Below are 14,552 nucleotides of genomic sequence, written 5' to 3' on the forward strand. Positions count from 1 at the left end.
TCTTATAATTTTACAGAGAACTGAGGCATAAGGATATAAAGTGAATTAATCAAGACCCAAGAGTTATTAATGGAAAGTCTATGAAGTGATTTATTAATGGAAGAATTTGCTGAGTCTATTGACTCCTATCCCATTGGGCTTCATTTTATGTATTGCATTGGGCACTAGGACTAGTCAATTAAATTTCAAGGAAAAGAAGTCGGGGAATAGAGAACTCTAAATGTAAAATAATTTACTATTTTACTGTTCCTCTACCTTAATTCTTGTGACTGTGGGGAAATTCTTGAAATCTGTATGCTCTGTAAACCACATATTAAACAAGGACAGCTATTTTATCTTTTATTGACCACTATTTATATAGCTGCTAGTACCAGACTAAGCATTCCCTTAAGAAATGCTTTTTCAGTGAGTGAATGAACATGGGTGTATACTGAATTTGAGTAAAGTAAAAAAAAAAAAAAAAAAAAAAATCAGGGCACCTGGGTGGCTCAGTCAGTTAAGCATCTGCCTTCAGCTCAGGTCATGATCCTGGAGTCTCAGGATCAAGTTTGTGGATCAAGTCCCACATTGGGCTCCCTGCTCAGCTGTGAGTCTGTTTCTCCCTCTGCCCTTCCTCCTCCTTGTGCTCTCTTATTCTCTCTCACCCTCTCTCTCAAGTAAAAAATTAAATCTTTAAAAAAAAACATTAAAAAATGTAGAGACCAAAGTTGCTTAAAGAAAGTAGCCAGAAGAAGCTATTTTATTCCCCACATATAAGAAAACTAGATACCAAAGAGAGGTTAATACCAAAAGGAACTCTCAAGAAAATGATCTTCTGCTTTCTCTAAGAAGCAGGGAGCCCAGACTTCCCCATAGAGGTAAAGGTGTGGGTTAAGTGGATATGCAGCTTCTTACATGGATACCGTCTCCACAAAAGGGAGCACTGAAATTCTTCTAGTTAGCAACAAAGAGCTATTTGGAGAGGAGCCTGCATTAGAGTCATTTCTGAATAAGTGAATCTTCTGTATTATTCTACAAGACACACAAGCAGTCCAATTAAGTAACAGTAGGTGCAATTTGTTGAGAGCTTACTGTGTTGGAGGTAGTGCTAAAAATTTGACATACTTTTATCTCCAGAGAAGTTCAGTGACTCACCCAAGGTTACCCAAGAGGGATTAAGTGACAGCTGGGAGCAGACCTAGATGTGTGCAACTTCAAAACCTATGTTCTTTCAACTATTAATCCCCCACCATCTGCTTGTTCAAACTGAATAAAATATTCATTAAAAATATTCTGGGAACCTGGCATTGGGCAAGATACTAATCACTGTAAGGATGGTTAAGCCCCTGCCTTCTGGATATAATTTAAAACAGACAAAACCATTTAGTGGCTACAGACAAAATGATTTGGCTATCAGTTTTAACTATGAATAAGAATATAAGTGGAGTGGGGTGCCTGGGTGGCTCAGTTGGTTAAGTGTCCAACTCTTGATCACTCTTGATCTCACTTCAGGTCTTGACCTCAGGGTCATAAGTTCAAGCCCTGTGTTGGACTCCATGCTGGGTGTGGAGCCTACTTAAAATATATATATATTTTGTGGGGATGAGAATAAGAATTCTATGTTTAGATGAAGTAGGAAATATTTATTAAAGGTAAACTTTTAGGGCCTGTTTACTGAGAAAAAGAAGGCTTTCATTCTGTTGCAAGATAAATAGGCTCCAGTGCTGAGGAATGGAAAGAATTGAGTGAGTTAAGGAGAGGCAGTGAAAGAAAAAACTGCTCTTGAAGATCTCAGTGAGAAAAAAAATATCATTTATGCAACACCCAAGTGCTAGCTCTTGCTGGTTTTTTTTTTCTAGGTGCTAAAAAATTATATAAGACCAAAATCTCTGCATCCATGAAACTAATATCTATTAGTTAGACACAGACAGTAAACAAATAAACATATAACTATATAATATAATGACAGGGAGTGGTAAGTGATATAAAAATTAAAGAAGGTTAAGAAGACCAAGAATGATGGGGCAGGAAGACCTAATTTTAGGAAGAATGGCCAGGAAAGGCCTGTCTGTGATTTATAAATTTAATGAATTGCTGAAGTGAGAGAGTAAGCTAAAAGATGATCTGGGAAGGGTTCTAGCCAGAGGAATTAGTTAGTGCAAAGGCTGTGAGGTTTTAATCAGCTTGGTATATTTGAGCAGCAGCAAGAGGGCAGCATGGCTGGGATGGAGTGAGTGCTAGGCAATGGTAGGAGATGAAGTTAGAGATATAGGCAGGAGTTAGGTTCACAGCCTTGCAGTTCATGCTTAGGGATTGGCATTTTTTTCTAAGTAGATGAGAAGCAATCAGAGGGTTATAAACAGGAAAGTAATATGACATATTTTGAAAGATTATTCTAGCTGCTGGTAGAGCATTGTCTATAGAGGGAGAAAGTGAAAACAGTGACACCAGTGAGAAGAGTTTCTTCAATAACATCACCAATGAGAGTTCTTGAAACCAATTTATCAGATTATAAGTCATTTTAAAAAATAAATATAAAATATCAGAGTGTATTTCATATAGTAAGAGTAGTATTTCATAAAAATACTAATTCAGCTATGTGTATGTGTGTACTTGGTTGAAATATAAATATTTGCTGTGTCATGGTCAAAAAAAGCCACCGAGTTAGAAACTATTTTTTTTAAGATTTTATTTATTTGTCAGAGAGAGAGAAGAGCACAAGCGGGGTGCGGGGAGCGGTAGGCAGAGGGAGAAGCAGACTCCCCACTGAGCAGGGAGCCCTGTTCGATGCAGGGCTCAATCTCAGGACCAGGGGATCACAATCTGAGCCAAAGGCAAATGCTTAACCAACTGAGCCAACCAGGTGACCCAAAACTATTTCAATAATCTAGATGAAGGGGTAGAACATGAGTCAGGGTGAGCCAGTTGGTAAGAAATGGTTGGATTCAAACTGTATTTTGAGGATGGGTCAGATCTGACATGCTAGTGAATTGGATGTGGGAATGCAAGAAAGAGTCATCCTTGACTTACAGGTTTTGGGTCTCAAAACTAAGTAAATGGTGTTCTACTTAGATGGCAAAGTTTCAGGGAGAATCAGACTAGGCAGATGTAGAAATCAAGATTTAGCGTGAGGACATGTTAGCAAGGATAGTTACTGAATTCAAAAACACACTCAAAGCTAATACTATATTTCTTAACATGATAGTGCAAGTCTCTATGGAAGAAAAATCTTCAAAGCTTTAAAATCTGTTGAATATCTTTAATAATGGTACTATATAATTTTTAAAAAGTTATTCTTAAGACTGTTATGATTCATAATGTGCATTATTATCTTATAGGTACAAATAATATACATATGTAATATATATGATTAAGAGTTGTAATATTATTAAATGTGGATTTCTGTTGGTCCCTTACAGTCCTTTTGCTTTCCCTTGGAAGATAAGGGACAGTCTTGAGAGCTTAGACTATTCCTACAAAAGAGAAAAGTTGATAAAACTGATGTCTTAAGAAAAAGAAGAGGTGATGTCAGCAAGAAGGAATAGGAAGCCCTGGGCCTTCCTTCCCCCAAGGGATATACTGATTCAACAGCAATATACAAACATATTCCTTTTGTGAGAAATCCAGAAACTAGTTGAAAGGCTCCTGCATCCTGGGTAGATGTGAAACCAGCCACATCAGTGCTGGTAGGAAAATTCTACACTGCCCCTGTCAGTGTAATTCCTGCCCTGGCATAGGATCTTGTGATCAGCGGGAATCCCCAAGCTCCCAGATTTTCCCTGGGGAGGAAAGAGTCAGACTGTGTCCACATTCCAACTTTTCTGAGGACTTCCCAAGATACTGGCTTTTGTCTCGCCTGTCTCAGAGTGCAGATGGAACTGGGCATACTATAGACATCTAGAGGACACTAAGAACAATGACGGCAGATGGAACCAGCATACAAGTAATTCATCATAGTCCTTCTCCTTGGCTCAGAACAAAGTAAGCAGATGAAAACCCCAGATCTTAGCTTTTCCCTGGAAGGAAAGAATAGGATCACACATTCAATATTCCCGCTTTTCTGGGGGTCGTCTAAAAGACTGTCTTCTGTCACACCCATCTTAGAGCAATGATGTTGCTATGATACTCTAGACACTTAGGGCCTACGAAGGACAAAAATGGTGATTTGAACTAGCACAAAGTTTTGAGAGCCCCCAGAACCTTGCCCAGACTGATTGGTATAAGTTTTCTCCTATATAAGTCCAGGCTGTGGAGACTGTGAGAGGTGGTTGTTTTTTTTAATGTGCAGATACCAACAAAAAGCATCAGGAAAAATGGAGAAATATGTTCCATCCAAAGCAATGAAATCTCTAAAAACTGACCCTAATGAATCAGAGATAAATGATTTACCTCACAGAGGATTCAAAATAACTGTCATAAAGATGCTCAATGAGGTTAGGAGAACAATGCATAAACAACGTGAGACTATCAGGGTGCCTGGTGGCTTAGTTAAGCATCCGACTCTTGATTTTGGCTCAGGTCATGATCTCGTGGTCATGGGATTGAGCCCCGTGTCCTGCTCTGTGCTCGGTGAGGAGTCTGATTCAGATTCTTTCTCCCTCTCTGTCTGCCCCTCCCGACTCATGCACTCTCTCTCTCAAATAAATCAATAAAATCTTAAAAAAAAAAAAAAAGTGAGAGTATCAACAAAAGACAAAAGTATTAAAAGAATACCCAACAGAAATCTTAGAACAGAAAAATATAATAAGTGGACTGAAAAATTTTATTAGAGGGGTTTAACAGCAGACCAGATCAAGGAGAAGAAAAGATCAATGAACTTGAAGACAGGTCTCTGGAAATGATCTAGTCAAAGAAGTGAAAAGAAAAAGGAATGACAGAGAGTGAAGAAATCTTAAGGGATGTATGGGATATCATAAAGTAGACCACTATAGGTATTATTGGTGTCCCAGAAGAAGAGAGAAAGAAAGGGGCAGAAAGGCAAAGAAAAATATGGCCCAAAACTTCCAAAACCTGGGGAAGGACATCTAGATCCAGGAAATCCAATGGATCTCAAATAAGATGAACCCAAGAAATCCACATTGAGACACATAATAATTAAATTGTCAGAAGTCAAAAATAGAGAATTTTGAAAACAGCAAGAGAAGTTTTGTGATGTACAAGGGAAGCACCATGAGACTATCAGTGGATTTCTCAGCAGAAACCTTGTAAGTCAGGAGAAAGTGGGATGATACATTCAAAGTCCTGAAAGTAAAAGACTACCAACCAAGAGCACTATTTTCAGCAAACTGTCCCTCAAAAATCAAGGTGATATAGACTTTCCCATATAAGCAAAAGCTGGAAGAGTTCACTACCACTAGACCTGCCTTAGTAGAACTGCTAAAGGAAGTTCAAGTTGAAACAAAAGGATCATAAACAACAGTATGAAAACATATTAAAGTATAAAATTTGCTAGTAAAGGTAAATATCATATAGACAAATACAGAATACTGTAATACTATAGCAGTGATAGGTAAATTTTAATTATAGGATAAAAGTTTAAAAATTATAAGTATATAAAATGACAAAAACATGTTAAGGTACACAATATACAAACTTGTAAATTGTGACCTCAATAAAAAAGTAGAGGGAAGAGAGAAGTGAAAGTGTAGTTATTGTATGTGTTTGAAGTTAAATTGTTATCAGCTTAAAATAGACTTATGTTTTATGTAAGCCCCATGATAACCATGAAGAAAATACCTATAGAAGATACACAAAAGAAAAATGAGTCAAAAAAATTAATAAGAAAAAGGAAACACAAAGGAAGACAAGGGAGAGAAGAGGAACAGCAAGACAGAAAACAATGAAAAATGACCATAGTAAATCCCTCTCTATCAATTACTTTAAATGTAAATAGATTAAACTTTCTAATCAAAAAACCTAGAGTGGCTAAATGGATTAAAAAACAAGATCCAACTATATGCTGTCTACAAGAGACTCACTTCAGATTTAAGGACACACATAGGCTGAAAGTGAAGGGATGAAAAAAGATGTTACAGTCAAATACTAACCAAAAGAGAGCCAGGGTGGCTATACTTATATCAGAGAAAATAGACTTCAAGTCAAAAATTGTCACAAGAGACAAAGGAAGGACACCGTACAGTGATAAAAGGATCAGTTCACTAGGAAGATATCACAATTATATATATATCAGAGCACTTAAATATATAAAGCATAGATTGACAGAATAGAAGGAAGAAATAGAGAGCAATATAATAATAGTAGGAGACTTCAATACACCACTTTCAATAATGGATAGAACATTGAGATATAAGATCAATAAGGAAATAATTCACTGGAACAACACTATAGACTAGGTGGACCTAACAGACATATACAGAACATTCTACCCTCTAGCTACAGAATATACATTCTTCTCAAGTGCACATGGAACATTCTCCAGGATAGATCACATTAGGTCACAAAACAAGCATAAACAAATTTAAGAAGATGGAAATTATACTAAGTATCTTTTCAAACCACAATGGAATAGAACTAGAAATCAATAGCAGAAGGAAAACTGGAAAATTCACAAATATTTAGAAATTAATGCACTCCTGAAAAACCACAAAGAAGAAATTAACAGGGAGGGCACCTGGGTGGCTCAGATGGTTAAGCGTCTGCCTTCGGCTCAGGTCATGATCCCAGGGTCCTGGGATCGAGTCCCACATCGGGCTCCCTGCTCCTTGGGAGCCTGCTTCTCCCTCTGCCTCTCTCTCTCTGTCTCTCATGAATAAATAAATAAAATCTTAAAAAAAAAAAGAAGAAATTAACAGGAAAATTAGAAAATATCTTGAGACAAAAGTGAGAACAACATATCAAAACCTATGGCATGCAGCAAAAGCAATACTGAGAGAGAAGTTAACAGTGGCAGATGCCTACATTTAAAGAAGGAAGATCTCAAATTAACAACCTAATGTTATAGCTCAAGAAATCAGAAAAAGAAGAACAAACTAAGTTCAAAATTAGCACAAGGAAGGAAATAATAAAGATTAGGAGAAATAAATAAAGAATAGAAAAACTCTTTAAAAAATAAATAAAAATAAAATGGAGTTGGTTTTTTAAATTAAAAAATGTAATTTATATTTAACTATTATGTTATTTAACCATTATAAAATGTAACTATAATTTTAATTCTGGTATAATTAACATACAATGTTAGTTTTAGGTGTACAGTATAGTGATTCAACAGTTCTATCCATTACTCAGTACTCACCATGTTACATGTATTCTTATGCCCTTTACCTATTTCACCCATCCCCCACCCACCTCTGGTAACCATCAGTTCTCCATATTTAAGAGCCATTTTTTGGGGGGTGTTTGTCTCTTTTTCCTTTGTTCATTTGTTTCATAAATTCTACATATAAGTGAAATCATATGGTGTTTGTCTTTCTCTGATGGACTTAGGTCACGTAGCATTACAACCTCTAGATCCATCCATGTTATTGCAAATGGCAAGATTTTATTCTTTTTTATGGCTGAGTAATATTCCATCACACACACACACACACACACACACACACACACACACACACACACACACTACACCACATCATCTTTATCCATTCATCAATCAGTGGACATTTGGGTTCTTCCATAATTTGGCTATTGTAAATAATGCTACAATAAACACGGGTTCATATATTTTTTCAAATTGACATTCTTGTATTCTTTGGGTAAATACCCAGTAGTGGAATTATTGGATCATATGGTAATTTGTATTTTTAACATTTTGAGGAACCTCCATACTGTTTTCCACAGTGGCTGCATTCTCACCAACAGTGCACAAGGGTAACTTTTTCTATACATTCTTGCCAACACTTCTTGTTTCTTGTGTTTTTTATTTTAACCATTCTGACAGGTGTGAAGTGGTATCTCATTGTGGTTTTGATTTGCATCTTTCTGATGATGAGTGATGTTGAGCATCTTTTCATGCATCTGTTGGCCATCTGTATGTCTTTGGAGAGATGTCCCATGTCTTCTGCCCATTTTTTAATTGGATTATTTGTTTTGGGGTGTTGTATAAGTTCTTTATGTATTTTGGATACTAACCCTTTATTGGATATGCCATTTGCAGATCTCTTCTATTCCATAATTTGTCTTAGTTTTGTTGATTTTTTTTTTCCTTTGCTGTGCAGAAGGTTTTTATTTTGATATACTCCCAATAGTTTATTTTTGCTTTTATTTCCCTTGCCTCAGGAGACAGATCTAGAAAAATGTTGCTGTGGCTGATACTAGAGAAATTACTGCCTGTGCTGTTTTCTGGGATGTTTATGGTTTCAGGTCTCACACTTAGGTCTTTAATCCATTTTGAGTTTATTTTTGTGCAGTGTAAGAAAGTGGTCTGGTTTTTTAATTAATTAATTAACTCATTCATTCATTCATTTATGAGCTAGAGCACAAGTCGGGGGAGAGCAGAGGTAGAAGGACAAGCAGACTCCATGCTGAGCACAGAACCCCATGCGGGGCTCGTTCCCATAACCCTGAGATCATGACCTGAGCTGAAATCAAGAGTCAGTCACAACCGACTGAGCCACCCAGGGACTCCATTGTTTCATTCTTTTGCATATAGCTGTCTAACACTAGTATTCCCCAACATCATTTGATGAAGAGACTATGTTTTTCCCATTGCATATTCTTGCCTCCTTTGTCATAGATTAATTGACCATATAAGCATGGGTTTATTTCTGGGCTCTCTGTTCTATTGATGTGTCTATTTTTGTGCTGGTACCATACTGTTTTGATTACTACAGCTTTGTGGTATATGTTAAAATCTGGGATTGTGATACCACAGTTTTGGTTTTTTTTTTTTTTTTTTTTTTTTCAGGATTACTTTGTTCAAGTTCTTTTGTGGTTTCTTAACATATTTTAGGGTTATTAGTTTTAGTTCTATGAAAAATGTTGGTATTTTGATAGAGATTGCATGAAATCTGTAGATTGCTTTGGGTAGTATGGACATTTTAACAATATTTGTTCTCCCAATCCATGAGCATGGGCTATCTTTCTATTTGTTTGTGTTAGCTTCAGTGTCTTTCAACAGTGTTTTATAGTTCTCAGTGTACAGTTCTTTCACCTCCTTGGTTATGTTTATTCCTAGGTATTTTATTATTTTTTGGTGCAATTATAAATGACATTGTTTTCTTAATTTCTCTTTCTGCTACTTCATTATTAGTGTATAGAAACAAAAAATTTCTGTGTATTGATTTTATATTCTGCAACTTTACTGAATTCATTTATTCTAATGGTTTTTTGGTGGAGTCTTTAGGGTTTTTTAATATATATAGTATATCATCTGCAAATGGTGACAGTATTGTTTCTTTCTTATCAATTTGGATGCCCTCTATTTCTTTTTCTTGTCTGATTGCCGTGGCTAGGACTTCCAGTACTATGTTGAATAGAAGTGGTGAGAGTGGACATCCTTCACTTATTCCTGATCTTAGGGGGAAAGATCTGTTTTTCACCATTGAGTCTGATGTTAGCTGTGGGTTTTTCATATATGGCCTTTATTATGTTGAGATATGTTCCCTCTAAATTGACTTTGTTGAGGGTTTGTGTCATGCATAGATGTTGTACTTTGTCAAATGCTTTTCTTGCATCTATTGAAATGATCATAGTTTTTATCCTTTCTCTTGTTGATGTCCTGTATCATGTTGATTGATTGGTGAATACTGAATCATTCTTGCATCCCAGAAATAAATCTCGCTCAATAGTGGTGAATGACTTTTTGAATGTATTGTTGGGATTTGGTTTGATAGTATTTTGTTGAGGATTTTTGCATCTATGGTCATAAGAGATATTGGCTTGTAGTTTTATTTTGTTGTTGTTGTTTGTTTTTGTTTTTTGTGATGCCTTTATCTGTTTTTGTTTTGTTTTTTTCTTTTTCTTTTCCTTTTCTTTTCTTTTCTTTCCTTTCTTTTCTTTTCTTTTCTTTTCTTTTCTTTTCTTTTTCTTTTCTTTTCTTTTCTTTTCTTTTCTTTTCTTTTCTTTTCTTTTCTTTTCTTTTCTTTTCTTTTCTTTTCTTTTCTTTTCTTTTCTTTTCTTTTCTTTTCTTTTCTTTTTTTTTTTTTTTTGTATCAGAGTAATCCTGGCCACATAGAATGAATTTAGAAGCTTTCCTTTCTCTTTTATTTTTTTGGGAATAGTTTGAGAAGAATAGGTATCAATTTTATTTTTATTTTTTTTAATTTAAATTTAAGGTAGTTAACATATAGTGTAGTGTTGGTTTCAGGAGTAGAATTTAGTGTTTCATCACTTACATATAACACCCAGTGCTCATCCCAAGTGCCCATCTTAATGCCCATCACCCACTTAGCCCAACCCCCCACCTACCACCCCTCCAGCAACCCTCAATCTGTTTTCTATATTTAAGTCTTTTATGCTTTGCCTCTCTCTTTGTTTTTATTTTATTTTTCCTTCCCTTCCCCTATGTTCGTCTGTTTTGTTTCTTAAATTCCACATATGGTGAAATCATTTATATGTCTTTCTCTGACTGACTTATTTCACTTAGCAAAATACACTCTAGTTCCATCCACGTTGTTACAAATGGCAAGATTTCATTCTTTTTGATCACTGAGTAATATTCCATTTAAATATATACCACATCTTCTTTATCCATTCATCAGTTGATGGACATTTGGCCTCTTTCCATAATTTGGCCATTGTTGATAGTGCTGCTATAAACGTTGGGGTGCATGTGCCCCTTCAAATCAGCATTTTTGTATCCTTTGGATAAATACCTAGTATGAACTCTTCTCTAAATGTTTGGTAAAATTCACCTGTGAAGCCATCTGATCCTGGACTTTTGTTTCTTGGGAGGTTTATTATTATTATTATTATTATTATTATTATTATTATTATTATTATAGATGCCATTGCACTGCTGGTAACTGGTATGTTCAAATTTTCTATTTCTTTCTGATTCAGTTTTGGGAGGTTTTATGTTTCTAGGAATTTACCCATTTCTTTTAGTTTGTCCAATTTGTTAGCATATAATTTTTCATAATATTCTCCTACAATCCTTTATATTTCTGTGTTATTTCTCTTTTTTCAATTCTCATTTTGTGTGTTTGAGTCCTCTTTCTCTCTTTTTGATGAGTCTGGCTAAAGGCTTATCAATTTTGTTGATCTTTCTAAGGAACCAGCTCCAGGTTTCATCCATCTGTTCTTTTTTTTTTTTTTTTTTTTAGTTCCTATTTCATTTATTTTTGCTGTAATCTTTATTATTGCTTTATTCTACTGGTTTTGGGATTTGTTGTTCTTTTTCTAGCTCCTTTAGGTGTATGGCGAAGTTGTGATTTTTCTTGCTCCTTGAGGTAGGTTTGTATTCTATACGCTTCTCTCTTAGAACAACTTTTGCTGTATCCCAAAGATTTTGGACCATTAGTTTACATTGTCATTTGTCTCCACATATTTTTTATTTCCTCTTTGTTGACCCACTCATTGTTTATATCATGTTATTTAACTTCCATGTATTTGTGTTCTTTCCAGATTTTTTCTTGTCATTGATTTCTAGTTTCATAATGCTTGGTTGGAAAAGATGTACGGTATGATTTCAGGTTTTTTTAAATTTATTGAGACTTGTTTTGTGGCCTAATATGTGACCTATTCCGGAGAATGTTCTATGTGCACTTGAATGTGTATTCCACTGTTTTAGGATGGAATGTTCTGAATATATCTGTTAGATCCATCTGGTCCAATGTCATTCAAAGCCATTTTTCCTTATTGATTTTCTGTTTGGATGATCTATCCTTTCATGTAAGTGAAATGTTAAAGTCTCTTACTATTATTGTTTTCTATTATTTTCTTTATGTTTGTTAATTTGCTTTATGTATTTGGGTGCTCCCAAGTTGGGTGCATAAATATTTACAATTGTTATATCTTCTTGTTGAATTGTTCCCTTTATGATTACATAGTGTATTTGTCTCTTGTTACAGTCTTTGTTTTAAAGTCCATTTTGTCTGGGGTGCCTGGGTGGCTCAGTTGGTTAAGTGACTGCCTTCAGCTCAGGTCATGATCCCAGAGGTCTGGGAGTCCTGTGTCAGGCTCCCTGCTCAGTCAGGAGTCTGCTTCTCCCTCTCCCTCTGCCCTTCCCCCTGCTCATGCTCTCTCTTTCTCTTTTAAAGATATAAAATCTTTAAAAAAAAATAGTCCATTTTATCTGATCTAAGTATTGCTCCTCCGGTTTTCTTTTACTTCCATTTGCATGATAAATGCTTTTCCATCAATTCACTTTCAGTCTGCATGTGTCTTTAGGTCTGAAATGAGTCCCCTATAGGCAACATATAGATGGGTCTTATTTTCTATCCATTCTGTCTCCCTACATCTTTTGATTGGAGCCTTATTCCATTTACATTCAAAGTAATTATTGATAGCTATGGGGCACCTGGGTGGCTCAGTCGGTTAAGCATCTGCCTTCAGCTCAGGTCATGATCCCAGGGTCCTGGGATCGAGCCCCGCATCGGGCTCCCTGCTCAGCAGGAAGCCTGCTTCTCCCTCTCCCACTCCCCCTGCTTGTGTTCCGTTTCTTGCTGTGTCTCTCTCTGTCAGATAAATAAATAAAATCTTAAAAAACAAAAACAAAAACAAAAACAAAAAAAACAAAGTAATTATTGGTAGTTATATATTTATTGCCATCTTGTTACTTGTTTTATGGTTGTTTTTGTAGTTCTTCTCTGTTCCTTTCTTCTCTTGCTCTCTTTTATCATGGTTTGCTGGCTTTCTTTAGTGATATACTTGGATTCCTTTCTCTTTATTTTTTTGTATATCTATTACCAGCTTTTGATTTATGGTTCCCATTAGGTTTATCTATAAGTTTGAACCCATTCTAAAAGTACTAAATTTTTACTCCTCTCCCTCTAGAATTTAGGTATAAGGTGTCATACTTTACACCGTGTGTGTGTGTATGTGTGTGTGTGCATGTGTGTGTGTGAATCCTTGACTGATTTTTATGGATATACCTAATTTTAGTACTTTAGTGCATCCTACTTTTCTTAACCCTGCTTATGGTCATTCTTTTCCACTCAAACAGTCCCCTCTAACATTTCTTGTAAGGCTGGTTTAGTGGTGATAAATTCCTTTAACTTTTTTTTTTTTTTTTTTCCCGGGAAACTCTTTATCTCTCCTTCTATTCTGAGTGATAGCTTTGCTGGATAGAGCATTCTTGGTTGCAGTTTTTTTTCTTTCAGCACTTTGAATATATCATTCTAAACCCTCTGGCCTGCAAAATTTCTGTTCAAACATCAGCTGATAGCCTTATGGGGTTTCCCTTGTATGCAACTGTTTTCTTTTGCTGTTTTGAAAATTCTCCATTTATCACTACTTTTTGCCACATTAATTACTATGTGTCTTGGTGTGGATCAGCTTGGGTTGATTTTGTTTGGGACTTCCTGTGCCTTGTGGATCTAGATTTGTGTTTTCTTCCCCAGATTCAGGAAGTTTTCAGCTATTATTTCTTCAAATACATATTTCTTCCCCCATTGCTCTCTCTTTTCCTTCTGGGATCCCTATAATATGAATGTTGTTATGCTTGATCATGTCATTGATTTCCCTTAGTCTGTTTTAATTTATTGCTATTTAATTTGTTTCTCCTGTTCAGCTAGATTGCTTTCCACTACTCTGTCCTCCAGGTCACTGATCCATGCTCCTTCCTCTACTGTATTTAAAATTTTAGTTATGAGTTATGCATCTCTGATTGGTTCTTTTTTATATTTTCTATCTCTTTGTTGAGGATCTCACTGATATCCTCCAGTCTTTTCTCCAGTCCATTTATTATCTTTATTACCATTACTTTAAGCTTTCTAATAGGCATATTACTTATCTCTGTTTTGTTTAGCTCTCTTGCTGTGATTTTTAAAATTTTTTTTATTTATTAGAGAGAGAAAGTGTGTGTGTGTGCACACATGAGCACAAGTTGGGGGGAGAAGCAGAGGCAGAGGGAGAAGGATGCAGGGCTTGATCCCAGGACCCTGAGATCACAACCTGAGCCAAAGGCATATGCCCAACCAACTGAGCCACTCAGGCACCCCCTTGCTGTGATTTTTGATTTGTTCTTTCATTTGGGACATATTCCTCTGTCTCCTCATTTTGTCTAATTCTCTGTGGTCTGTTTCTATATGTTAGGAAAGTCAGCTATGTCTCCTGCTCTTGAAATTAGTGGCCTTATGAAGAAGAGGTCCTATGGAGCTCTTTTGTGCCATATTCCCTCTTCACCAAAACCTGGTCCTTCAAGGGTGTCTCCTATGTGTGTTGTGTGTATGCTGCTGTTGTGGCTGAGTCACATTTGCCTTCAGTCCAGTCATCTGCAATGGCTCCCCTTGCCTGTTGTGGGCACAGTTTGATTCCTGTGTTGTTAATGGGCCAGTCTGAGGCCACCCTGGGCCTTATTTGTCAGACCACGCTTTTGCCAGAGCTGCAGTAGCACCAAACTTCAGGGTGTTCTCCCTATGTTGTCAAATGAGAAGCTTTCATTGGTGGGCAGGGACTGCAGTCAGACCAGATATCTACCCCCAATCCGTTGCTAGGGCTACAGTCAGACTGGT

At 36.2% G+C, this 14,552-nt stretch overlaps 1 protein-coding gene across 1 annotated transcript in view; it reads left to right on the top strand.

Moving 5' to 3' along the window:
• The window catches only part of IRAG2 (inositol 1,4,5-triphosphate receptor associated 2), a 119,810-nt gene that overhangs the window by 52,805 nt on the left and 52,453 nt on the right, over positions 1-14,552 (top strand). The gene's annotated exons all lie outside the window — the stretch shown is intronic.

This window comes from Halichoerus grypus, chromosome 6 (assembly GCF_964656455.1).
Source record: "Halichoerus grypus chromosome 6, mHalGry1.hap1.1, whole genome shotgun sequence".
NCBI classification, from domain to species: Eukaryota; Metazoa; Chordata; class Mammalia; order Carnivora; family Phocidae; genus Halichoerus; species Halichoerus grypus.